The sequence below is a fragment of the Bos taurus genome, chromosome 13, assembly GCF_002263795.3.
Source record: "Bos taurus isolate L1 Dominette 01449 registration number 42190680 breed Hereford chromosome 13, ARS-UCD2.0, whole genome shotgun sequence".
NCBI classification, from domain to species: Eukaryota; Metazoa; Chordata; class Mammalia; order Artiodactyla; family Bovidae; genus Bos; species Bos taurus.
The window spans coordinates 72,072,576-72,096,704 of record NC_037340.1 but is presented as its reverse complement, the minus strand read 5'-3'; the positions used below and the strand labels follow the sequence as shown (position 1 = coordinate 72,096,704).

The 24,129-nt window shown below is 46.3% G+C and overlaps 2 long non-coding RNA genes across 3 annotated transcripts in view; both read left to right on the top strand.

Annotated features, from left to right (window-relative positions):
* The first annotated feature begins 53 nt into the window (after positions 1 to 53).
* Positions 54 to 24,129, top strand: part of LOC132346971 (uncharacterized) — a 56,649-nt gene continuing 32,573 nt past the window's right edge. Inside the window, exon 1 of the long non-coding RNA XR_009497010.1 lies at positions 54 to 576. This is a non-coding gene — a long non-coding RNA (uncharacterized lncRNA). The remainder of the gene's footprint in view (positions 577 to 24,129) is intronic.
* On the top strand, positions 17,271 to 18,322 carry LOC112449382 (uncharacterized). 2 transcript variants are annotated; one of them, XR_009496825.1, is made up of 3 exons: positions 17,271 to 17,445; positions 17,821 to 17,983; positions 18,071 to 18,322. It is a non-coding gene; the product is annotated as an uncharacterized lncRNA (long non-coding RNA). The 2 variants fall into 2 exon arrangements; XR_003037957.2 differs by having other exon boundaries at positions 17,919 to 17,983; positions 18,071 to 18,319.

The following is a 24,129-nucleotide window of genomic DNA, read 5'->3' as shown; positions in this document are numbered from 1 at the left end:
TATAAGGGCGGGCGGTAGGGGGGCGGTGCCCTGCGTGTGACGTCAGCGCGCTGCACGTACTCTCCCGCTCTGGATCGCGGAGCGCGGCGCTCGAGGGTGACTTGCTGTTCCTCAGCCCGCCAAGTTTCGGGGAAGTGAGGCTTTACCCGCTCACCGAATTTTTTCCCACACATCTTTGTCAACGTCATATTCTGTCTCCAGCCAAGGACTTGTTTTCTAATTTGTGCTTTTAAACAAAAAACAAAAAACTTTCTCCAGGCTAGCTCTTCAGGACGGGCGCTCGGGAGGCCGTCCCGGAGAATCCCCTGTTCTCATTGGTTCTGGAGGTTGTCATATTAGGCCTCCGCGATCTCTGATTGGCCCGTCAAAACGAGGCTCGAATTTTCTTCGCGGATCGTTGGGCTCACGCTCAGCTGGTGTGGAAGGCGCCTAGTCAGTGGGTTAAGTGCCCTTTCCACAGTATCCGAAGTTTCTGCTCCGAGGTCGTGTGGACCCGGACCGGGGTTCACAGCCCTGCTGGCTTCTGTCCTTCGTGGCCCCACAGCGGCCATTGCGGTCTCACTTCACTGCCTTCCGGTATGTCCAACTGTCCTTCCAGGAGTCTTGGAGCACTGACTCCTGGAGTCACCTGTAGATTGAAGTATACATGACAATCCCACGATCGCTGTGCGTCCTAAGTTGCTTCAGTCGTGTCCGACTCTCTGCAACCCTATGGACTGTATGTAGCCTGCCAGGCTCCTCGGTCCATGGGATTCTCCAGGCAGGAATACTGGAGTGGTTTGCCATCCCCTCTTCCAGGGGATCTTCCCCACCCAGGGGTGCGTTGGCAGGCGGGTTCTCTACCACTAGCACCACCTGGGAAGCCCACTTGCTATAGTACTGACAAAGGGAGCAGGGCCAAGACCTCTGGCCCAACAAAGTTGAGCAAGACCTGACAGCCCTCCCACAGAGGTACGCTCGTTTCCTTCCCTCAGTGGAGCGTCCGTTGTCCCAACGTGATCCCTCCCCGCCCCCGCCCGTTGGTTTGAAGGGTATCTTATCTATGTGGCAGAAACGCTTATTTTGGAGTTTACCACTAGAAATACTATTTAAACCCCAGAGGAGTAAGTTTAAGTGGAAGATCAGAAGACCCTGGAGTTCTCTGAAACAAGTGCAGGAAAAGATGCTGGTAAGAAGTGACTAGAAAATTGGGAAGAAGGGTCGGAGGGCAAGGTGTAACACAAGCTGAGGGAAAAGGGCATCATGGGGTTAATACTGGCTGTTAAGGTATTTCCCTGTATTCCACCTGGGCAGCCTTGATCTTCTACTGCTGCTAAGTCACTTCAGTCGTGTCCGACTCTGTGTGACCCCATAGACTGCAGCCCACCAGGCTCCCCCGTCCCTGGGGTTCTCCAGACAAGAACACTGGAGTGGGTTGCCATTTCCTTCTCCAATGCATGAAAGTGAAAAGTGAAAGTAAAGTTGCTCAGTCATGTCTGACTCTTAGCGACCCCATGGACTGCAGCCTACCAGGCTCTCCCATCCATGGGATTTTCCAGGCAAGAGTACTGGAGTGGGGTGCCATTGCCTTCTCCGTGATCTTCTACAGTTTCTGGTTTAAAGGCAATGATTTTTCCCTCCCCCTCCTCCCACGGGGGCATTTGGCAAAGTCTGAGAGTCTGTCGGTTGTCACGACTGGGGGAGGGGGAGTGTTAAGAACTGGCATCTGGTGGTAGAGGCTACACTGTGCTTAAAGTTCGATAAATAAAATATATAGGTGGATGGTAAAAATTTTGTGTGTTTGTGGAATATAGTAATTGGGGAAAGGAGAATTAATGGGATAACTTTTTTCACTGATTGAATTGTCAGTATTTTGAAGTTTGTTGAAATTCACTGTTGGCTGGGAATCCCCTGGAGGTCGAGTGGTTAGGACTCCACACTTTCACTGCCTTAGGGCCCAGGTTCAATCCCTGGTCCGGAAACTAATGTCCCATAAGCCGTCCAAAAGTTCATTTTTGGCAAGAGGTGACACCCCACTCTGAACTAAGATGCATATGGGAAGTTGGGTGTCACCTCCTGTCTCCTTGCTGTTCAATTGTGCAGAGAAAGATGCAGCTGACATGTCCTCCTCTCCCTCACTTCTTTTTCTTGAGAGCCCAGGGGCTACTCTTTTTTTTTTTTTTGACCACTCCGGGACCTGCAGGATCTTAGTTCCCTAACCAGGTGATGATCTTGGTGAGGCAGCAGTGAGTGATGGCATGAAATGAGATCTTAATTCCCTGCCCAGGAATTGAACCTGGGTAGCTGCGACTTCATTTCACTTGTCGCTTTTCTGCATTGGACAAGGAAATGGCAACCCACTCCAGTGTTCTTGCCTGGAGAATCCCAGGGACGGGGGAACCTGGGGGGGCTGCCGTCTATGGGGTTGCACAGAGTCGGACACAACTGAAGCGATTTAGCAGCAGCTGCAGCTGGGATGAAAACCAGAAATTCTAGCCACCAGACCAGTGAGGGCTAGGGGCTAGAAGCTATTTCCCCCCTGGATCTTTGCCGCGGTGAAAAATGCATTTATAAATGCAACTTTGTACCCGCAACTTTGTAAATGCGGGTACAAAGTTTATTATTAGAGACATAGCACAATGAGTGGGAGAGGACCTAGAAAAATGGTTTGTTTACTTTAGACAGAAGCAAGGCAGAGATGCACACCTGGAGAGAAAGGGTGTGGGTGTCCTCCCTAGTGAGGAGGAGTGCAGTAAAGAGGCAGTTAAGACATTTATATAGGGTAGTTCTTCCGGGCCTTTGTCTTCCTTCAGGCCAATTACCTGTTTCTTTTTCCACACCTGACCTACCCTGGGACCCTCATCAATCTCGGAAGTAAAGGCTTCTGGGAGGTTGGTCTGACATTATCTCCTGACTTTTGACCCACAAGGAGCCTTTCTGTGCTGTGTAGTGTCTCCCTTGTCCCCAAAGAAGGGGAGACGGGAGACCAGTTAATCCTTTTTTTAAAAAATTTATTTATTTTTCCATTTTTGGCTGTGCTGTGGATCTTTGTTGCTGAGCAGGCTTTTCTATAGCTGTGGTGAACGGAGGCTACTCTATTTTCAGTACACAGGCTTCTCATTGCAGTGGCTTCTCTGGACACATGGGCTCAGTTGCTCCCCAGCATGTGGGCTCTTCCGAGATCAGGGATCAAACCCCTGTCTCCCGCAATGACAGGTGGTTCTTGACCACCAGCCACCAGGGAAGCCCGATCGTCAGTTCTTTACTCAAACAGGGTTTGGCCACTCTTTGTCCTTGCCGTGACCATTACTGTAAGGGGCTGGCAAGAGGCAGACACGGGCTATTTACCCTGTTTCTGTTGTTCCTTCCATTTTGGAGGGCAAACAGGAGGCTAATTGTAAATGCCTTAACTGCAGCCCACCTAGCTCTTGTCTGATGGTTTTTTCACTGACTCAGTGAGTTGGGATGTGGGGGACGGTGACCCCAAAGGGGTTCTCACTTCTGGCGTTAAGGTACAGTGCCAGGTGGGGAGTTTGACTGGGGCGGTACACCTGTCAAACAGTAACACAGGTGTCCTGAGGCGAGCTTAGGGAGGACAGAAACCTCCTGTGGGGCAGAAGGGCTAAAGCTCGCTTGATCTTGATTTTCAGTATGAACACAGACTGTAAAAGGGGGGCCTCACAATCCTTCTAATCTTTGGGGTTTTAAGCAGGAAGTGTCAGAAAAGTTACCACAGGGATAACTGGCTTGTGGCAGCCAAGTGTTCACAGCAATGTTGTGTTTTGATCCTTCAATGTCAGCTCTTCCTATCATTGTGAAGCCGAATTCACCAAGCGTTGAATTGTTCATCCACTAATAGGGAAAGTGAGCTCTTGCCTCAGGAAAGGCTGTTGTAGTATCCTGCCTGAAGCCCATGTCTTCCTGCCCTATGAAATGTAAATAGGAGGCCAGCTGTAAAGGTCTATAATATGGAGCCCATCTATCTCCTACATGCTGCTAACTCACTTCAGTCGTGTCCGACTCTGTGGGACCCCATAGACAGCAGCCCACCAGGCTCCCCGGTCCCTGGGATTCTCCAGGCAAGAACGCTGGAGTGGGTTGCCATTTCCTTCTCCAATGCATGAAAGTGAAAAGTGAAAGTGAAGTCACTCAGTCATGTTCGACTCTTTGCGACCCCACGGATTGCAGCCCACCAGGGTCCTCCGCCCATGGGATTTTCCAGGCAAGAGTATTGGAATGGGGTGCCATTGCCTTCTCCATCTCCTACATAACAGGGATCAATTGCCTCTTGCAATGGAAGCACAGAGTCTGAAACACTGAACCACCAGGGAATTCCTCCCCAGTGGTTACTCTTAACGAAAAACTTAAATTGCCTAAGAGGAAATGGTCTCAAATATCATTATTGAAGGGAGTGTTGGGCCAGCAGCATTCTGTGGAGTCTTGCTGATAATCTGACTTCTGTTGATGTTTTGAAAGAACAACTCAAAGGAGAAATGACGGATGTACAGCATTTGGCAGTGTCTGAAGTGTCTATAATCATGGTGGCAGATAAAGATCACTGTTCATTTAAAAGTTGTGGAGTGCCTGTCAGCAAGAGAGGCAATCTGTCAGCAAGAGAGGGAGGGAGGAGCTGCAATCTGATCCAGAAGAGAGTTAATAACTTCAAATCCATGATTGTTGCTGTTCAGTCATCAAGTCGTATCCCACTCTTCGAGACCCCATGGACTGCAGCACACCAGGCTTCCCTGTCCATTACCAGCTCCAGGAATTTGCCCAAGTTCATGTCCATTGAATTGGTAATGCCATCCAATCATCTCATCCTGTGTCACCCTCTTCTTCTGCCTTCAGTCTTTCCTAGGATCAGGGTCTTTCCAATGAGTCAGCTGTTCACATCAGGTTGCCAAAGTATTAGAGCTTCAACTTCAGCATCAGTCCTTCCAAAGTATATTCAGGGTTGATTTCCTTTAGGATTGACTGCTTTGGTCTCCTTGCTGTCCAAGGGACTCTCAAGAGTCTTCTCCAGCACCACAGTTTGAAAGCATCAATTCTTTGGTACTCTGCCTTCTTTACGGTCCAACTCTCTCATCTGTACATGACTACTGGAAAGACTATGGTGCTTTAGTCCCTAAGTTGTGTCTGACTCTTGCCACCCCATGGACTGTAGGCTGCCAGGCTCCTCTGTCCATTGAATTCTTCTAACAAGCATACTGGAGTGGGTTGCCATTGCCTTCTCCTGACCCAGGGATTGAACCCAGATCTCCTGCATTGCAGGCAGACTCTTTACCGACTGAGTTACAAGGGAAGTTGGATGGAAAGACCATAGAATTGACCATATGGACCTTTGTTGGCAAAGTGATATCTTTGCTTTCTAACACACTGTCTAGGTTTGTCATAGCTTTCCTGCCAACAACCAGTGGTCTTCTAATTTCATGGCTGTGGTCACCATCCACAGTGATAACAGAAATTGTAAAGTACAATCTGGAGTAGGGCATAGTTGTCGTGGTTTTAAATCCAATGGGAATTCTTAATATACTTAGCTGGAAACCAAAAGTATTTCCCAAGCATCCATGTGATTAAAAGTGATATAAGCTAGTTTCTGACAGGTTTTGCTGTCTTTGTTTGAAAATTTTATATACCAGACGCTGTACTTTTGAATGGATTTTGACGACTCAAGAAGGTGAAGTGGAGTGAGTGTCTGAGGCAAACTATGGCCCCAGGCCCAAGCAGGCCTGCCTTTCAGATCAGTTCAGTTTAGTCGCTCAGTCGTGTCTGACTCTTTGCAACCTCATGAATCGCAGCACACCAGGCCTCCCTGTCCATCACCAACTCCCAGAGTTCACTCAGACTCACGTCCATCGAGTCAGTGATGCCATCCAGCCATCTCATCCTCTGTCGTCCTCTTCTCCTCCTGCCCCCAATCCCTCCCAGTATCAGAGTCTTTTCCAATGAGTCAACTCTTCACATGAGGTGGCCAAAGTACTGGAGTTTCAGCTTTAGCATCATTCCTTCCAAAGAAATCCCAGGGTTGATCTCCTTCAGAATGGACTGGTTGGATCTCTTTGCAGTCCAAGGGACTCTCAAGAGTCTTCTCCAACACCACAGTTCAAAACCATCAATTCTTCGGCACTCAGCTTTCTTCACAGTCCAACTCTCACATCTATACATGACCACTGGAAAAACCATAGCCTTGACTAGATGAACCTTTGTTGGCAAAGTAATGTCTCTGCTTTTCAATATGCTATCTAGGTTGCTCATAACTTTCCTTCCAAGGAGTAAGTGTCTTTTAATTTCATGGCTGCAGTCACCATCTGCAGTGATTTTGGAGCCCCCAAAAATAAAGTCTGACACTGTTTCCACTGTTTCCCCATCTGTTTCCCATGAAGTGATGGGACCAGATGCCATGATCTTTGTTTTCTGAATGTTGAGCTTTAAGCCAACCTTTTCACTCTCCTCTTTCACTTTCATCAAGAGGCTTTTGAGTACCTCTTCACTTTCTGCCATAAGGGTGGTGTCATCTGCATATCTGAGGTTAGTTATTGATATTTTTCCTGGCAGTCTTGATTCCAGCTTGTGCTTCTTCCAGCCCAGCGTTTCTCATCATGAACTCTGCATATAAGTTAAATAAGCAGGGTGACAGTATACAGCCTTGACGTACTCCTTTTCCTATTTGGAACCAGTCTGTTGTTCCGTATCCAGTTCTAACTATTGCTTCCTGACCTGCATATAGGTTTCTCAAGCGGCAGGTCAGGTGGTCTGGTATTCCCATCTCTTTCAGAATTTTCCACAGTTTATTGTGATCCACACAGTCAAAGGCTTTGGCATAGTCAATAAAGAAGAAATAGATGTTTTTCTGGAACTCTCTTGCTTCCGTCTAGTCAAGGCTATGGTTTTTCCAGTCCTGTGGCCACTGCTGAGTTTTCCAAATTTGCTGGCATATTGAGTGCAGCACTTTCACAGCACCATCTTTCAGGATTTGAAATAGCTCAACTGGAATTCCATCACCTCCACTAGCTTTGTTCGTAGTGATGCTTTCAAAGGCTCACTTGACTTCACATTCCAGGATGTCTGGCTCTAGGTGAGTGATCACACCATCATGATTATCTTGATTGTGAAGATCTTTTTTGTACAGTTCTTCTGTGTATTCTTGCCACCTCTTCTTAATATCTTCTGCTTCTGTTAGGTCCATACCAGTTCTGTCCTTTATTGAGCCCATCTTTGCGTGAAATGTTCCCTTGGTATCTCTAATTTTCTTGAAGAGATCTCTAGTCTTTCCCATTCTGTTGTTTTCCTCTATATCTTTGCATTGATCACTGAGGAAAACTTTCTTATCTCTTCTTGCTAGTCTTTGGAACTCCGCATTCAGATGTTTATATCTTTCCTTTTCTCCTTTGCTTTTCACTTCTCTTCTTTTCACAGCTATTTGAAGGCCTTCCCAGACAGCCATTTTTCTTTTTTGCATTTCTTTTCCATGGGGATGGTCTTGATCCCTGTCTCCTGTACAATGTCACGAACCTCCATCCATAGTTCATCAAGCACTCTATATATCAGATCTAGTCCCTTAAATCTATTTCTCACTTCCACTGTATAATCATAAAGGATTTGATTTAGGTCATACCTGGATGGTCTAGTGGTTTTTCCTACTTTCTTCAATTTAAGTCTGAATTTGGCAATAAGAAGCTCATGATCTGAGCCACAGTCAGCTCCCAGTCTTGTTTTTGTTGACTGTATAGAGCTTCTCCATCTTTGGCTGCAAAGAATATAATCAGTCTGATTTCAGTATTGACCATCTGGTGATGTCCATGTGTAGAGTCTTCTCTTGTGTTGTTGGAAGAGGGTGTTTGCTATGACCAGTGCGTTCTCTTGGCAAAACTCGATTAGTCTTTGCCCTGCTTCATTCCGTATTCCAAGGCCAAATTTGCCTGTTACTCCAGGTGTTTCTTGACTCCCTACTTTTGCATTCCAGTCCCCTATAGTGAAAAGGACATCTTTTGGGGATGTTAGTTCTAAAAGGTCTTGTAGGTCTTCATAGAACCGTTCAGCTTCTTCAGCGTTACTGGTTGGGGCATAGACTTGGATTACTGTGATATTGAATGGTTTGCCTTGGAAACGAACAGAGATCATTCTGTCGTTTTTGAGGCCTGCCTTTGAGTTTTGTAAATAAAGTTCTTTTGAAACACCTCAACACCCATTTACCTGTTGTCTGCTCTTAAGTCACAACAGCAGTATTGAATAGCAGAGCCTGCCCAGAAAGCCTACTTGCTGGTTCTTCACAGAAAGTCTGCCTATCTCTGACCCAAATTAGGTGTTTGTAAAGATGCCTCAATCCTATATATGAACATACATGTCTATAAGGGTTGGGTTTGTAGTTGTCTTTGATCATTCTCGGAGGTGGGTCCTACCCAATCATTTCCCTCCTAATGCTTTCCTGCTGTTCCTTACTCTTCCTCCCACTTGCTTCTTCCTGTGCCTTGAGTGTGCCAAGTACCCACCTACCACATGGGCCTTTGCATTGACCATCTCCCGATTTTTGGAGCTCTCTTTTCTGATAGTTCCCTCACTTTCTGCGTCTGCTCAAAATCACTGTGTCACTTCTCTAACCACTCATTTTATTTTATTTTTTTCCAGTTTTATTGAGACAGTATTGACATATAACATGTAAGTTTAAAATGTACAGTGTGATGGTTTGATACATGTATATATTGCAAAATAATTACCGCAATAAGGTTAGTTAACACCCCTCACCTCCATTCCCCTCACATAATAACCATTTTTGGAAGGTGTGTGTGGTGATGATTTTTAAGATCTACTCTCTTGACAACTTTCAAGTTGTTAATACAGTATTATTAATATAGTCACCATGTTGTATATGAGATTCCCCAGAGCTTATTCATCTTACAGCTGGGAGTTTGTACCTTTTGACCTACATCTTCCAATTTCTCCCACTCTCTAGCCCCAGGCAACCACTCTTCTGTTCTGTTTTTATGAGTTCAACTTTTTTGGATTCTGTGTGTAAGTAAGAACATTTGTCTTTGTCTATCTCACATTTCACTTAGTATAGTGCCCGCAAGGTCCCCTGGTGTTGTAGCAAAGGCAGGGTTTTCTTTTTTATGGCCAAATAACATTTCATTGTGTGTGTATATATATCATATCCCCCACATGTTTTTTATCCATTCCTTTGTTGACATACATTTAAGCTGTTTCCATGTATTAGCTACTGTGAATAATGCTGCAGTGAACACGTGAGTACAGATATCCTTTGAGATAGCTTTCTCTTTTCTTTTGGGTACACTGTGTACCTTGAAGTGGAATTGCTGGATTATACAATAGCAATATTTTTAATATTTTGAAGAACCTCTACATTGTTTTCCATAGTGGCTGCACCAATTTACACTCCCGCCAACAGTGGGAGGGGCTCCCTTTTCCCCTCATCTTCACTTTTTTATCATAGCCGTTTTAACAGGTGTGGTGTGCTGCAGTCCATGGGGTTGCAAAGTGAGACACAACTTAGTGACTGAACAAGTTTTAACAGATGTGAGGTGATGCTGTGATCACCCACTTTAAAACAGGATCCTGGGACTTCCCTGCTTGTCCAGTGGTTAAGAATCACCCCTGCAATGCAGGGGACATGGATTGGAGCCCTGGTAAGGGGAATTGATATCCCCTCTGCTGGGAAGCAACTGATTCCACATGCCACCAAGCAACTAAGCCTGGGGGCCACAACTAGAGAGTTCATGAAAGAAAAAGAAAGTGAAGTCTCTCAGTCATGTCTGACTCTTTGCGACCCCATGGACTATAGCCTACCAGGTTCCTCCGTCCATGGGATTTTCCAGACAAGAACACTGGAGTGGGTTGCCATTTCCTTCTCCAGGAGATCTTCCCAACCCAGGGATTGAACCCTGGTCTCCCGGATTGTAGGCAGATGCTTTACCGTCTGAGGCACCAGGGAAGTCCAGAGAGTCCATGAACTGATAAACAAAAGATCCTGTATGATGCAATGAAGATCCCGGTGCCACAGCTAAGATCCAACATAGCCAAATAGATGGATAAATAAGTATATATATAAAAAACAGCATCCCTTCCTGCACACTATATTTTCTTACCTTCTTTTATTTTTCTTTATTAAACTCAGTGGTAAAGAATCCACCTGCAATGAAGGAGACTTGAGTTCGATCCCTGGTTTGGGAAGATCCCCTGGAGAAGGAAATTGGCAACCCCCTCTAGTATTCTTGCCTGGGAAATCCCATGGACAGAGGAGCCTGGTGGGCTGCAGTCTGTGGAGTCGAAAAGAACTGGACATGACTTAGCGACTCAACAACAATATTAAACTTTCACCATGTGACATGTGTTTATTTACTCTCTCCCACCCCCACTACAGTATATGTGTCATTAGAGTGGGGGTGTTGTCTGTCTCTTCACTGCTGTATCCCCAGCATAAAGGAAGGTGCCAGGCCCACAGTAAGTGCTTAGTCTGGTAATTGTTCAGAGCCTGTGAAGGGAGGCTCTTCATTCAACAGACACCTATGCTCCAGAGGGCTCATCAGGACACCCTGGTGGACGGAATCTTCCTCCTCCTGGCTCGTGCTCACCCACTCATGCTGCCCAGACACTCACTCTCATCTGAGGGTAAGAGGTGTACTGTTGTCCTTCTTGTTCAGTCACTAAATTGTGTCTGAACTCTTTGCAACCCCACGGACTATAGCACACCAGGCTCCTCTGTCCTCAGAGTTTGCTGAAATTCATGCCCATTGAGTCGACGACGCTATCTAACCATCTCACCCTCTGCCACCCACTTCTCCTTTTGCCTTCAATCTTTCCCAGCATCAGGGGCTTTGAATTGGCAATGAAGGGGCAATAAGTCAGCTCTTTGCCTCAGGTGGACAAATTATTGGAGCTTCAGCAACAGTCCTTACAGTGATTATTTAGCATTGATTTCCTTTAAGATTGACTGATTTGATCTCCTTGCTTTCCAAGGGACTCACCAGAGTCTTCTGCAGCACCACAATTTGAAAGCATCAGTTCTTTGGTGCTCAGCCTTATGGTCCAACTCTCACATGACTACTAGAAAAACTATAGCAAAGTAATGTCTGTGCTTTTTAATATGTTGTCTTGGTTTTTTATAGCTATAAGTATCCTACACTTCCTCCACCCAAACTTATCTAGACAGAGAAAGAAGGCTGGGGTGGCTATGGAGCTACCAAAATTCTCATATATTGTCGGTAGGAATGCAAATTAATACTGTTGCTTTGGAAAAACTTGTTGATAGTGTCTACTAAAGGTGAAAGCTGCTAGTGTTTACCCCATGGCCTAACAATTATATACGCAACAGAACCATGTACATATGCTCTCCTTAGGGAATGTGCTAGAAATTCATAGCAGCATAACATGTAGTAGCCCCCAAATAAGAAATCACTCAGATACCATCAACCGGAGAATGAACAAATCAATTGTGGTTTATTCACGCTACAGAGCATACTACTATATTCATACCACACAGCAATGAGAAAGGAATTGCAACCATACACAGCGAAATCAGTGGCTCTCACAACGATGTAACCCTCTAAGATTCCACTGGAATCCACACTATATGATTTAATGTATGTGAGACCGGAAAGCAAAACTAGGTTATGGTGTTAGAAATCAGGTATGGGGTCTGTGGGAGTGACTAGACAGGCTTCTGGGGCTCTGGCCATATTTTTCCCTTGATTTAGGTGCTAGTTATAAGGGTGTGCTCTATTGGTGAGAATTCATTGCTGTGTATGCTTATGATTTGTGTACCTTGCTGTATGCGTGTGGTGCTTCAGTGGAAAATTAAGATTACCTCTCTCAAAAAAGATTATAACGTCCTTAACCTAGAGCTCCCAGGTCCTGCTGGGGACCAAAGATCTACTTGGGATTTGATTCATAGATTTTGCCCATAAATGTCAATTTAAATCAGTCTGTTTACTTCCAATTAAGTTTCTGTAAGTTACTGAATTGCTCCTTGGCTGGGACGATGTGGCTCTGTCGCCACCTGGTGGCTATTTGCTATCACAGTATTAGATAAATTCCACCTGCTGCTTCATCCGCGCCTCATGAAGCTCAGTGATAGATCTTTAAAGGTCTCTGAGTCCAAACCTTCTAATTGTCAAGCCCTTACGTACCCAGAGGTTTTCTGGCCCTGACTTGAACACCTCTCCTGATGGAGAGTTCACTGCCTAAACAGGCAGATAAGTCCATTCTAGGGCATCTCACACTGTGATTAAATTCTTTACAGATAGTGGGGGAAAAAAATGCTCTCTTGAATTGTCTACCTTCCGGTCCTGAGCGTGCCCCTGAGGATGTTCAGTAACCACATCTGTTTCCCACACGAAGGTCTTTCAGATATTTGGGGGCAGCACGCAGACCCTCTTCCTGTTCATATCCTCTCTTTTGGCTAAATGTCTACTTTCCCCAAAAACTTTCCTGGGGCTACTTTCAAGTCTGTTTGTCACCTTGGCTGCTGAATGTTTGTGTGTTGAGACTCATCTGTGACCCTCTTCAGGCACTGCCCTCAGATTCAAGCTCACCCCCCTGGGTTTGTCTGGACCTTCCCACTGCTGCTGCAGCCACAGTTTTCTCTGGGCCAGTTAAGAGCTGTGGCCCCTATTGGCACAGATGGTGGCTGCTGTCTGATTCCTCACTCAGCCCTGCCTCTCCTTCTGCATGGAACCAAACTGGCATCGAGAAGCTCCTGGAACAGCCCACTGTGGCAATCAGTGCTTGTGAATGGAAGCAGGCAAGGTGGCAGAATGGAAATCCAGGGCTTCTGGGCAGGTGGACACAGAATCAGTGCTCCAACTCTGGGGCAGCCAGGAGACAGAAGTGCTGATGAGGAAGATCTGAGTTGGCCATGTGTCGGGTGAAGAGCACGAAGCTGGGGAGGAAATCTGAGAAGTATCACTACAGAAGCCACAGCAGACTTCAGCCAGTGCCGTGGGCTCCAAGCCTGTCAGAGCCCCACGAGAGGCGAGGGTGGGTCCCCTCGCAGAGGTTCCCTGAGGCTGCTGCACGAAGGTTTCTGTTCTTCCACCTGGCACTGAGCTCAGTTTGCAGACATTTTCCCCATCATTAGTTCCACTGTTGCTGTTATTTGGACAAATTTAAACTGAAGCTTATTCCTGAATGCCTTGTCAGTGCTCATGCTTATCACTACAGCTCTTATCCTGGCAGCAAAAGCTGCGTCACATGATGGCCTTCTAACGTTGTAGGGCAGAAAAGCTGAGTGGAACCTTTTGGAAAGCATCCAGGAGTGTGCCCAGGGCATAAAACCCACCTCCTAGTAGAGGGAGGGGAAGTAAGTCTTTTAAAAGGCATTTTGCATGGTCCTGGCATTGTGCAGGGCTCAGGCAACATAAGCAGGGTCAAGACAGATCCAGTCAGGCCCTCCAAAAACCAGTCCCAAAGCAGTGATCTTTGGACACTGGTGAGCATAATTTCAATTCAAAGCTATGCAGACTCTATCCTCAGAGATGGGGTCAGTGGGGGAGGGGCAGGGCCTGGTAATCTGCATTTTTAACATCCTCCTGCATGATTGTAAAGCACATGGTCAAGTGACCATGCTTGGGAAATACTGGCCTGGGATCTTACTACTCAAAGTGTGGTCTGTGGACCTCCCTCCCATTAGCATTCCCCGAGAGCTTGTTAGACATGCAGAATCTCAGACTCCACCCCAGACCTACTGAATCATAACAGGCATTTTAATAAGATTCCTCAGCAGATTTGTGTGCATGTTCAAGGTTGAGAAGCATTGCCAGGGCAAGGTGCAAGGGAGTCCTCCTTTTGACTCTACTTATTATTTTGATAAAAGGAAGAGTGTGTTCATGTGTTACTTGGTAATTAAATAAACGAAAATCTTTGCAAAAACCAGGAAAATCTTGTACTTATATGTAAACAGCAACTCTATCCATAATAGCCCCAAACTACAAACAGCCCCGGAGGAGGCAATGGCACCCCACTCCAGTACTCTTGCCTGGAAAATCCCATGGATGAAGGAGCCTGGAAGGTTGCAGTCCATGGGGTCGCTGAGGGTCGGACAAGACTGAGCGACTTCACTTTCACTTTTCACTTTCATGCATTGGAGAAGGAAATGGCAATCCGCTCCAGTGTTCTTGCCTGGAGAATCCCAGGGATGGGGAGCCTGATGGGCTGCCGTCTATGGGGTCGCACAGAATCAGACACGACTGAAGCGACTAGCAGCAGTAGCAATACAATCCCAGTCGGAGAAGGTGATGGCATCCCACTCCAGTACTCTTGCCTGGAGAATTCCAGGGATGGGGAGCCTGGTGGGCTGCCATCTATGGGGTCGCACAGAGTCAGACATGACTGAAGTGACTTAGCAGTAGCAAAAACAGCCCAGGTGAATGGGTAGACAGATTCACAAAATAGAATACTACTCAGCAATAAAAAAAAAACAATGTGGATTAATGTGTCATACTTTTTGGAAGGAGCCAGACTCAAACACCTATATGCTGTGTGAGTTTACTTATGTGATATTGTGGAAAAGGCAGAACTAAAGGGACAGGAAGCAGATTCGTGGTTGTAGGGGGCTGGTGTTTGAAGTTGAGGATTGACCGCAGAGGGGTAGGAAGGAAATTTTTGGAGTGAGTTCTGTGTCATGATTATGGTGGTATGAACACAAACGTATACATTTACCAAAACTCATTGAAGTGGATGCTTAAAATGGGTGTATTTGATTGTATATAAATTGTATGTCAATAATAGGGCTTCCCTGTTGGCTCTGATTGTAAAGAATCTTCCTTCAATGCCAGAGACCTGGGTTCAATCCCTGGGTTGGAGAGATTCCCTAGAAGAGAATGGCAACCCACTCCAGTATTCTTGCTTGGAAAATCCCTTGGACAGAAGAGCCTGGTGGGCTATAACCCATGGGGTCATAGTCAGACATGACTGAGAAACTAACACACATAACGCACACACATCAGATCAGATCAGTTGCTCAGTTGTGTCTGACTCTTTGCGACCCCATGAATCACAGCACGCCAGGCCTCCCTGTCCATCACCATCTCCCGGAGTTTACTGAGACTCACGTCCATCAAGCCAGCGATGCCATCCTGCCAGCTCATCCTCTGTCGTCCCCTTCTCCTCCTGCCCCTAATCCCTCCCAGCATCAGAGTCTTTTCCAGTGAGTCAACTCTTCGCATGAGGTGGCCAAAGTACTGGAGTTTCAGCTTTAGCATCATTCCTTCCAAAGAAATCCCAGGGTTGATCTCCTTCAGAATGGACTGGTTGGATCTCCTTGCAGTCCAAGGGACTCTCAAGAGTCTTCTCCAACACCACAGTTCAAAACCATCAATTCTTCGGCGCTCAGCTTTCTTCACAGTCCAACTCTCACATCCATACATGACCACTGGAAAAACCATAGCCTTGACTAGGCGGACCTTTGTTGGCAAAGTATTATCTCTGCTTTTGAATATGCTATCTAGGTTGGTCATAACTTTCCTTCCAAGGAGTAAGCATCTTTTAATTTCATGGCTGCAGTCACCATCTGCAGTGATTTTGGAGCCCAGAAAAATAAAGTCTGACACTGTTTCCCCATCTATTTCCCATGAAGTGGTGGGATCAGATGCCATGATCTTCGTTTTCTGAATGTTGAGCTTTAGGCCAACTTTTTCACTCTCCACTTTCACTTTCATCAAGAGGCTTTTGAGTACCTCTTCACTTTCTGCCATAAGGGTGGTGTCATCTGCATATCTGAGGTTATTGATATTTCTCCTGGCAATCTTGATTCCAGTTTGTGTTTCTTCCAGTCCAGCGTTTCTCATGATGTACTCTGCATATAAGTTAAATAAACAGGGTGACAATATACAGCCTTGACGTACTCCTTTTCCTATTTGGAACCAGTCTGTTGTTCCATGTCCAGTTCTAACTGTTGCTTCCTGACCTACGCACACACATACAAACACACATATATCAATAAAAATGATTTAAAAAAAAGACATGGAACAAGACCAAGACCATCCGGCGCTTTCGACCATTTTTGTTTCCAGAGAGCCTAGGTTAAGCCTCCCCTCATTGCCTTGCACCTCACTCGACATAGCTGAACTTCCTATTCGTTCTGCCAAAATTGAGCTCTGGCCCTCCAGGCCTGATGGGGGCGCTGTCTCTTGGGGTGTCTCCCTTTAATAGGCCATTAGGAGAAATTCAGGTTCTGCTACAGGCAGAGTGTAGTGAAGAGAGTAGGAAATTAATTAATCAAGGAACACTGTCAGGCTGAAGTGGCTCTAACTCCTTGGTGCCCTATGTAAGCAGACCAAAACCTAATCAGGTATATATGTCTAGAGGTTAAGAAATGGAAATGTAAGGATAACCCATCACAACCAACTAGGCTGTAAGCTGCAGCCTTTCTTTTCCTCCGCTCCTTCTCTGTATAAGCCTTTCCAATGACCCTGTGGGAGAGAGCGTTTTTTGGTTTGTTGCTGCCTAATTTGGATCCATTTTTCTCATATAAACTCTTTAATGTGCCTCCATTTATCTTTCAACAAGTATTAAAAGCATATCTGGGGAGCCAGATTACTTGGTGTATGGTCAGGCCACCCAAGGTGGCTATTTTCTTGCTCTCTGTATTCTCCTGCTGGACCAGTGCTTCATCTATACCCTGCTCGCATGACTGACCTTGCTACATACTTGCCCCAGGCCCAGCTAGCAACTGAGTTCTTATGAAAGGGGCAGTGAGGTGTGTGCCAATCTGCTAGTTTCCCTGGTAACCAAGGAGCCAACCTGATGTGGATCTGTCCCCTACTGCACCCCAAGTACAGACTGCACGCAGTGGGGTGTCACTCCAGGACCTTGCTTCAGACATGTAAGATTCTTCATCCGTAAAAGCATTGATGTCTCCGTTGCTGACTCCGAGTTCTTCAGTTTTGAAGTTGGGCAAGCACAAGCTTTACATGCCTGTAGTGTAGCCTACCACTTGGCTTCTGTTTCCAGCTCTATCATCTGCTGGGGTGTGAATTTGGACACATTTCTTAACCTCTTTGTGCCTCAGTTTCCTTGTCTGTAAAATGGAGAAAAGAATAGCACCTGTCACAAAGAGTAAAAAATTTTTAAAGTTATTATATGGTAAAGCGTTTAGAACAGTGCCTAGCACATAGTAGGCACTAAATACGTGTTGGTTATTATCATTTAGTAAATGCAGATTTCATCCATCCCACTTTTTTCCCTATGGACTTCCTGCAAGCTAAGAACTCTTGGTTCTTCATGGTTTATGACAGGCTGATTCTAGAAGCAGTCTCCCATCCCATTCCAGTTGTCTTCACTGATGGAGGGTTCCAAGGGAATGGCTGCTTGGAGGTGGGAGTAGTAGCTGGAGCAGAGTGAGCTCAGCTGGGTCTCGGACAGTTTTGACCTGTGCTCAAGAAGACAAGCGCCAATCCCGTCTCCCTGTAAACCTTTCTTGAGCACTCTATAGACTTTGCTGATGATGCCTGTCAGGTTAGAGTTCTGATCACTTAACCTCTCTGAGTTCTTCAGTTTCCACGTCTGGAAAGTGGGATGATTCCAACTCCCAGGGCTGTGGTGAGATCAGATGAGATGGCTTGTGACATTCTTGGTGTTTATTTGAGTTTGGAGTCCTCTGGAAGGAGGCCCTGAGACAACACTCAAGTGCAAATAGTTTATGTGGGAGGTGATACCAGGAAACAGTGGTAGGAGAGAGAAGATACGGGACAAGGAAGGGAAGAAAGCCATAAGGGGTGTGTTACTGGGCTGATGACATAGTGAGCCACTGGGCCCTAATGCCCCCGGGGACTCTGGGAGCCACTGCAGAACACACCTCAACCTAGCGAAGAGAATGTTTTTTTTTCACAGCTGAGGGGTAGGAAGCTGGGGAATCTGTACATCAGCTGGCTAGCTGTGTTGAGGGAGGGCTACGTCCAGCTGCCCTAGTAGCTGAGTGTCTCTTGCAGCCAGAAATCAAGCTCTGGGGCAGAGAGGCACAGGTGTTTCCAGCACTCTGACCTTGGCTGTGCAGGTGAGTGTTGAGAAGATGAAGCAGCTGGCTCAGCATCTGCCATGTGCAGGTTGACCAACTTTCCTCCCCTTGCAACTCTGTTTTCAGGGCGTATTCCCCTGCTAAGAATGGATTGATGTCGATTTCTTGTGAACTGATCTAGGCACTTCTGTCACATAGAACACTCAAGTCCCCCACCCCCCCAACCCTTGCTTTCACCAGCCCCACCCTGACATGCCAACCCCAGTGATTGTCCCTCTGTCCTTCCCATAAAGATTCAATAATAAAGCCAATAGAAGTAATTAATTGGGACCTCACATTTTGTATTAGCACATAAATGTATGTTTATCACATGAAAGACCTTTTGATACCAGCTGGAGAAAACCACGATACAGGGTTGGCGACCAGATGGACTTCAGCTGTAAGAGCAGCCTGGCAGATGTCTGGAGATGGGGAGGGTAGAGACCAGGGCTGACCCCATGGCCCACTCCTGGTGGGGATTGTGGGCTGTTTCAAGAGTGAATGTCAGTGTTTCAAAACTTTGGCCATCAATGTTTTGGATGTGACTTGGAGGCGTGTCTGGGAGGAAAGGGTAGAGGGCTTGGGAATTACCCAAGTCTTCAACTTTATGCCAGTGTTGCCAAGTCCTCTCATGACTCTGAGCCTTATTCCTCATCTGTAAAATGGACATGTTTATAGGATAAGGTCATAGAGTTGAGTTGAGAAGTAAGTAAATTGGTGCATCTCTCTGCAGTATATGGCCCGGTAGACCAGATGTCAGCAAATGTTTTCTGTAAAGGGTGAGGCAATGCACATTTTGGCTTTGTGAGCTAAATCTCTGTTGTGTTTACTCCAGTTTACCCTTGTAAGGCTCAAGCCCCCATAGAGTATATGTAAACGTCTTAAAAACAAGTTCTATAGTTCCCTGGTGGTCCAGTGGTTAAGAACCTGCCTGCCATTGCAGGGTTCCATCCCCGGTCTGGGAAGATTCCATATGCCACAAGGCAAATAAGCCTGTGTGCCACAACTGCTAAGACTGTGAGCCCTTGAGCCCATGTTCTGCAATAAGAGAAGCCATCTCGATGAGAAGTCCACGCACCACAACCAGAGAGTAGCCCTTGCTCCCAACTTGAGAGAGCCTGCATGCAGCAATGAAGACCCAGCACAGCCAAAACAAGGGGAAAAAAGAAGCTCTGCCCCTAGAATTGAAAATGGGCAGAATGGGGAGGTTTTTATTTCTCTCTCTTAGAGGGAGGCAATGTTCCCTACTCATCTTTGTCCTCCTTTGGGCTCAGCATAGGGCCTGGTGCATAGTAGGTGCTCAGGAAGTATTTACTGAAGGAAGAAAAACAGCATATGACACTGGGAAGAGAATGGTCTTTGTCATCAAGCAGACCAGGGTCCAAATCCTGTGACCTATGCTGAAGGAAAAAAATTATTCACCACACTTGTTGAAAAAAAAATCGGGAAAGCAGACTCAATTCATGGGGAACATTGAAATAAGTATAGGGACTACTGGGCTTCCCAGGTGCCACTACTGATAAAGAACCCGCCTACCAATGCAGGAGATGAAAGAGATGCCAGTGAGAGCCTGGGTCAGGCAGAGCCCCTGGAGGAGGAGATGGCAACCCACTCATGTATTCCTGCCTGGAGAATCCCATGGACACAGGAGTGTGGTGGTCCATAAGGTCGCCAAGAGTCAGACATGACTGAAGTGACTTAGCACGCACCCAAGCTCATAAGGACTACTGCAGTGGGGTTTTGTTGTAGGGAGTGAGATTCAGCTCAACTCAGAATATAGTAAGGAAAACAAGTAATTTACAGCCAAAGAGCCTGATGTGTCAGGTTGACAAGTGGAAAATTATGGAGCAGTAACATCAGGAGTAAGGGAGAAATTCTGGTTAAACCAACCTAACAGGATTCTTGTTGAAGGCAGGCCAGGGTGATTAGTCATCGCCTGCGAGATGGTAGAAGATGAGGGAACCTGATCAAATATTGAATGTGATCAGATATCTAGGGTGGGGAGCTCTAGCTAAACCAACTTGGCAGGATTCTTGCAAAAATTGTATATGTTAGCAGAAATGAACACAGAAGCTTCAAATCAGGCCCTAGCTGGGAAGAGAGTTCAGAGAAACTTGATTCAAGTTTAGTCAAAGAGAGACTCTCTTTGTTATCTAAGCTAACATGTTTGCCTTCTCTGAGCCTTTTCATCTGTAAAGTGGGCGTGATAATCATACCTAGTGCATATGGTTGTTGCAAGTGTAAACGGAGATCATGGGAAAAAGTGTGAATGTGGAAAAAGTTTTTCCTAAAAAGGAAGCATAAACTCTCCAGCTTCCATGATTTTTGACTCAACCCCTTAGTCGAGTGATGGAGGGCCATTTCCTGCCTTCAGTCTGCACCAACAGCTTTCTCTGGTCCCTCCTGGGCTCTGGGAGTGGGTGGAAGATGGCACCAGGGCAGAGGAGTGGTTGTAAAGAGAGTGAGGGGGAGAGTCACGATTCCTGTTCTGAATTCAGGGCCATGCTGGCAGTAACGGCAGACAATCAGCTTTTGCCCCAAGGGCTCAGTGTTGGTTGTGAAGAATTAATGACTGAGAAAGGTATCTGCCAATTATTTTTCCACTCAGGGTGCAGAGATTACAGAAACACAGCAGAGAGCATTTCAGATCCAGGCCTCTCAGTGCTGGCTGGCAATTACCCCCCTACTGACTTCCCTCCCAGGAGAGTGCACAGAGGTCAGGGGTCCCTCAGGGCATGCTCAGAATTCCAAGTATGTGCAGAATATTCCATGTTCCTGTAGAGATGAGGGTAAGGGAAAGAAGGACACATGTGGATCTTGGTTTGGTTGTCCTAGAAGTAGGCTCTGAGACAAGGATGTGAGGCCATGGAGTTTAGTTGAGAGGCAATCCTCAGAAACACCAGTAGGAGGGAAGGGAAGTGAGATGGGGAAGGGACAGAGCTTAAAGGTGTATTATTAAGCCAATTACATTGTTCATGTTGGAGTTTAATCTCACCCGAGGACTCTGGAACATGTACACTTTAAAGTTACCCCATCGGAGGTTGAGAGAGTGGGGCTATTTGTACTCTTGTGGATCATTGGTTGAGGGCTGCTGCAGGGGGAGTTAACTACCCAGTGCTTCTAGCCTATTGCACTTGGTGGCTAAGACAGTCCTCAGGCAGAAAATGCGGGTGCTGGCAACTGGCAGGCCCTGAAGTGGTAAGGCCTGGTGAATTTGCACCAGGCACCCAAAGAGACTTGCTTTGGTCCAGGCATGTAACATATGCCCTTTCATTTAATCTCTGTATATATCCAAGACTGCATCTCAGTTTACCACCTCTTCTCAGTCCTACTTCTTAGAGCTGGGACTAGGGTGAAGTGAGTGAAGCCTTTGTACCAGGTACAACATTTAAGGGGGCATTAAAAAACATGAAGGCAATGGCACCCCACTCCAGTACTCTTGCCTGGAAAATCCCATGGACATAGGAGCCTGGTAGGCTATAGTCCATGGGGTTGCTAAGAGTTGGACACGACTGAGCGACTTCACTTTCACTTTTCACTTTCCTGCATTGGAGAAGGAAATGGCAACCCACTCCAGTGTTCTTGCCTGGAGAATCCCAGGGACGGGGGAGCCTGGTGGGCTGCCATCTATGGGATCGCACAGAGTCGGACACGACTGAAGTGACTTAGCAGTAAAAACCATGGCCACCAAAAAATAGTTTAATGCAATATTTTTAAAAATGGAGTGAATGCAAAAGAAAAAAAAAATCTACAATGAACAAAATATCAGAATTTTAAATATAGACAGATCAGTAACGGTGCCAAGCCACATTGAAGCCAGAGGCAAAGAAAAAATCAGTAATAGTGATCTTGTTAATCATGGATTTTGGGGGGCATTCATTTTGATTAAAAAATATTGCACTGGAACATTATTTGTCTTGATTACTGAGTTTTTGGCACACCCTTATATCTGGTGCCCGAGGCGATACCTCACCCGTCTCCCTGTCATTCTGGTCCTGCTGCAGCCTCTTTGTCGTCCCCATCTTGGTAGGTTGCACTCAGTCTGCTCAGAACTCGAGCCAGAAATCTGGGGTCCTCTGTGGCTCCTCTCCTTCCCTTTACTCATCTTTCACGCCCACCTCCAAGCATCTCTCAAGACTGTCCTCTTTTTTCCATGTTCTTTGCCACAGTGAGGCTCCCTCTGTGGGCTCCCTTTAGCAGACAGGAACGGCTTCTTGGATTTCCCTGCAAGCTCTGCTCTGCACTACAACACATGCCAGTATGTGCAGCAGACACCATAGTGCCTGTTTCTCTGCCCCCCTCACTTCCTTCCCTTCTCTTTCCCAAGTCCTCCCACATCTGTGTAAGTTCTTCCAATATGAAACATCTTGTTCCCATAGCACTTACAGAAGCTCCAATTCTGTGATGAAATCCTGATGGCTACTTTATCTTTCTTCACCATCTTAGCTGCTCCAGGTGGGTGTGGAGGTATGCTGAGGCAGTCTCCTTTTATTTTATTTTAAAAGGCTTTTTGATGTGGACCATTTTTAAAGTCTTTATTGAATTTGTTATAATATTGCTTCAGTTTATGTTTTGATATTTTGGCTGTGAGGCATGTGGGATTTTAGCTCCCTGACCAGGGATCAAACCTGCACCCCCTGCATTGGAAGGCAGAGTCTTAACCACTGGACTGCCACGGAAGTCCCACAGTCTCCTTTTAGAGCATCAGCAAAGCAAAACTCCCTCTGATACGGCCTTATCCCCTTGCCTACTGGAATTGCTATTTTCTTACCTTCTAATTTTGGGCTGAGAGAGGTAAGGGCACCGGATCCTTGAGCCCAGTCAATGTCTTTCTCCTATTCACATTCTTGCCAAGTCTCCCTCCTTCCTTGGGTCCACCTCCAGATATGAAAGAGATTGCCTGCCTCCAGTGGGGTGGTAACTTTCCTGACTTCTTTTCCTGAATCCCATCTCCCAATCACTTATGATAAACTCCAGGTTTAGACTTTTCCCTTGATATGTAAAAGGAAGATTCTGGAATTAAGAAACTTTTTTTTTTTTCCCCCTCCATAGCCAGGTTCTAAGACTACTGTTTCTAGAAAGACTCAAACTATGACCTCTTTATTTCAGGTGGTGTCTGCACTCCTCTTAAGATAATAAACATTCTTGATTCAATGGGGAAGGAAGGGAGTGATGGGATGAAAGCTTCACATAGCAGCTGCACAGACTGAGTGTTCCCTGGATATCTGTTTCCTTTCCTTGTCTAACTCCTGGCCTCCCCAACTTCCTGCTGTCACCTGCCCTCTGAGCTGAACCTCCCTGTTCCAGAATTCTGGACTTCCATGTACAGAGCTTAGTACTGGATTTCTAACCTGCTCAGCAAAGCTAATCCAGCCCATCCCACTGCTATTCAACAGTTCAGTGATTAGGCATAAGTGGGCTGCAGCTCCCCAAATGACTAAGTATTAATGCAGCTTTCTAAGGAAAGAGGTGTGTGGGTTCTCCAGATATGAATGACCTTGGAGCTGAAGATGTCTGCAATACCGTTTGCTGATTTGATCATTGTCGTTACTGTACACACACATACACACACTCATGTGTTTTGGGCCCTGGGTGTGGCATCTGGGGATCTTGGTTCAGCAGAAGTGTTGGGTTAAGGGAGGTGGGTTGGGGAGCAGAAGAGGGTCCAGGTGTCCATTGATGTGCCTACGGTCCCTTCCCACCCCCAGGTCTATTCACTTATCTAGTCCCCCCAGCCTGGAGTTTACTTTGTGTCACGCTTGTTCTGCGTGTTGTGCACACAAAGGTGCATGGGACATAGTCTTAAAACACCCAGCATGGAATTGGCCCCCGCTGACCTCTTAGGTCCCGAATTTCTCCTCTCCTCTGTCCTCCAGTCACAAAGCGACCTCCTTTTGATGACTGGAATATATCCAACTCTTCCCCTCCTTGGATCCCGTCACCTGCCCTGCTAGTCTCTCCTGGTTTTCCTCTTTCTACCCTCTTTTCCCGTGACTTGCGTTTCAACCTTCAGGTCTTAGCTCACATGTGACCGCTTTTTTTTTTTTTTTAATGGTAATTGACCACATAGGCCTTTCGTGTATTCATTTATTTAGGCTGTACTGGGTCTTTGTTGCAGCATGCAGGCTTTTAGTTTGCGGCACACT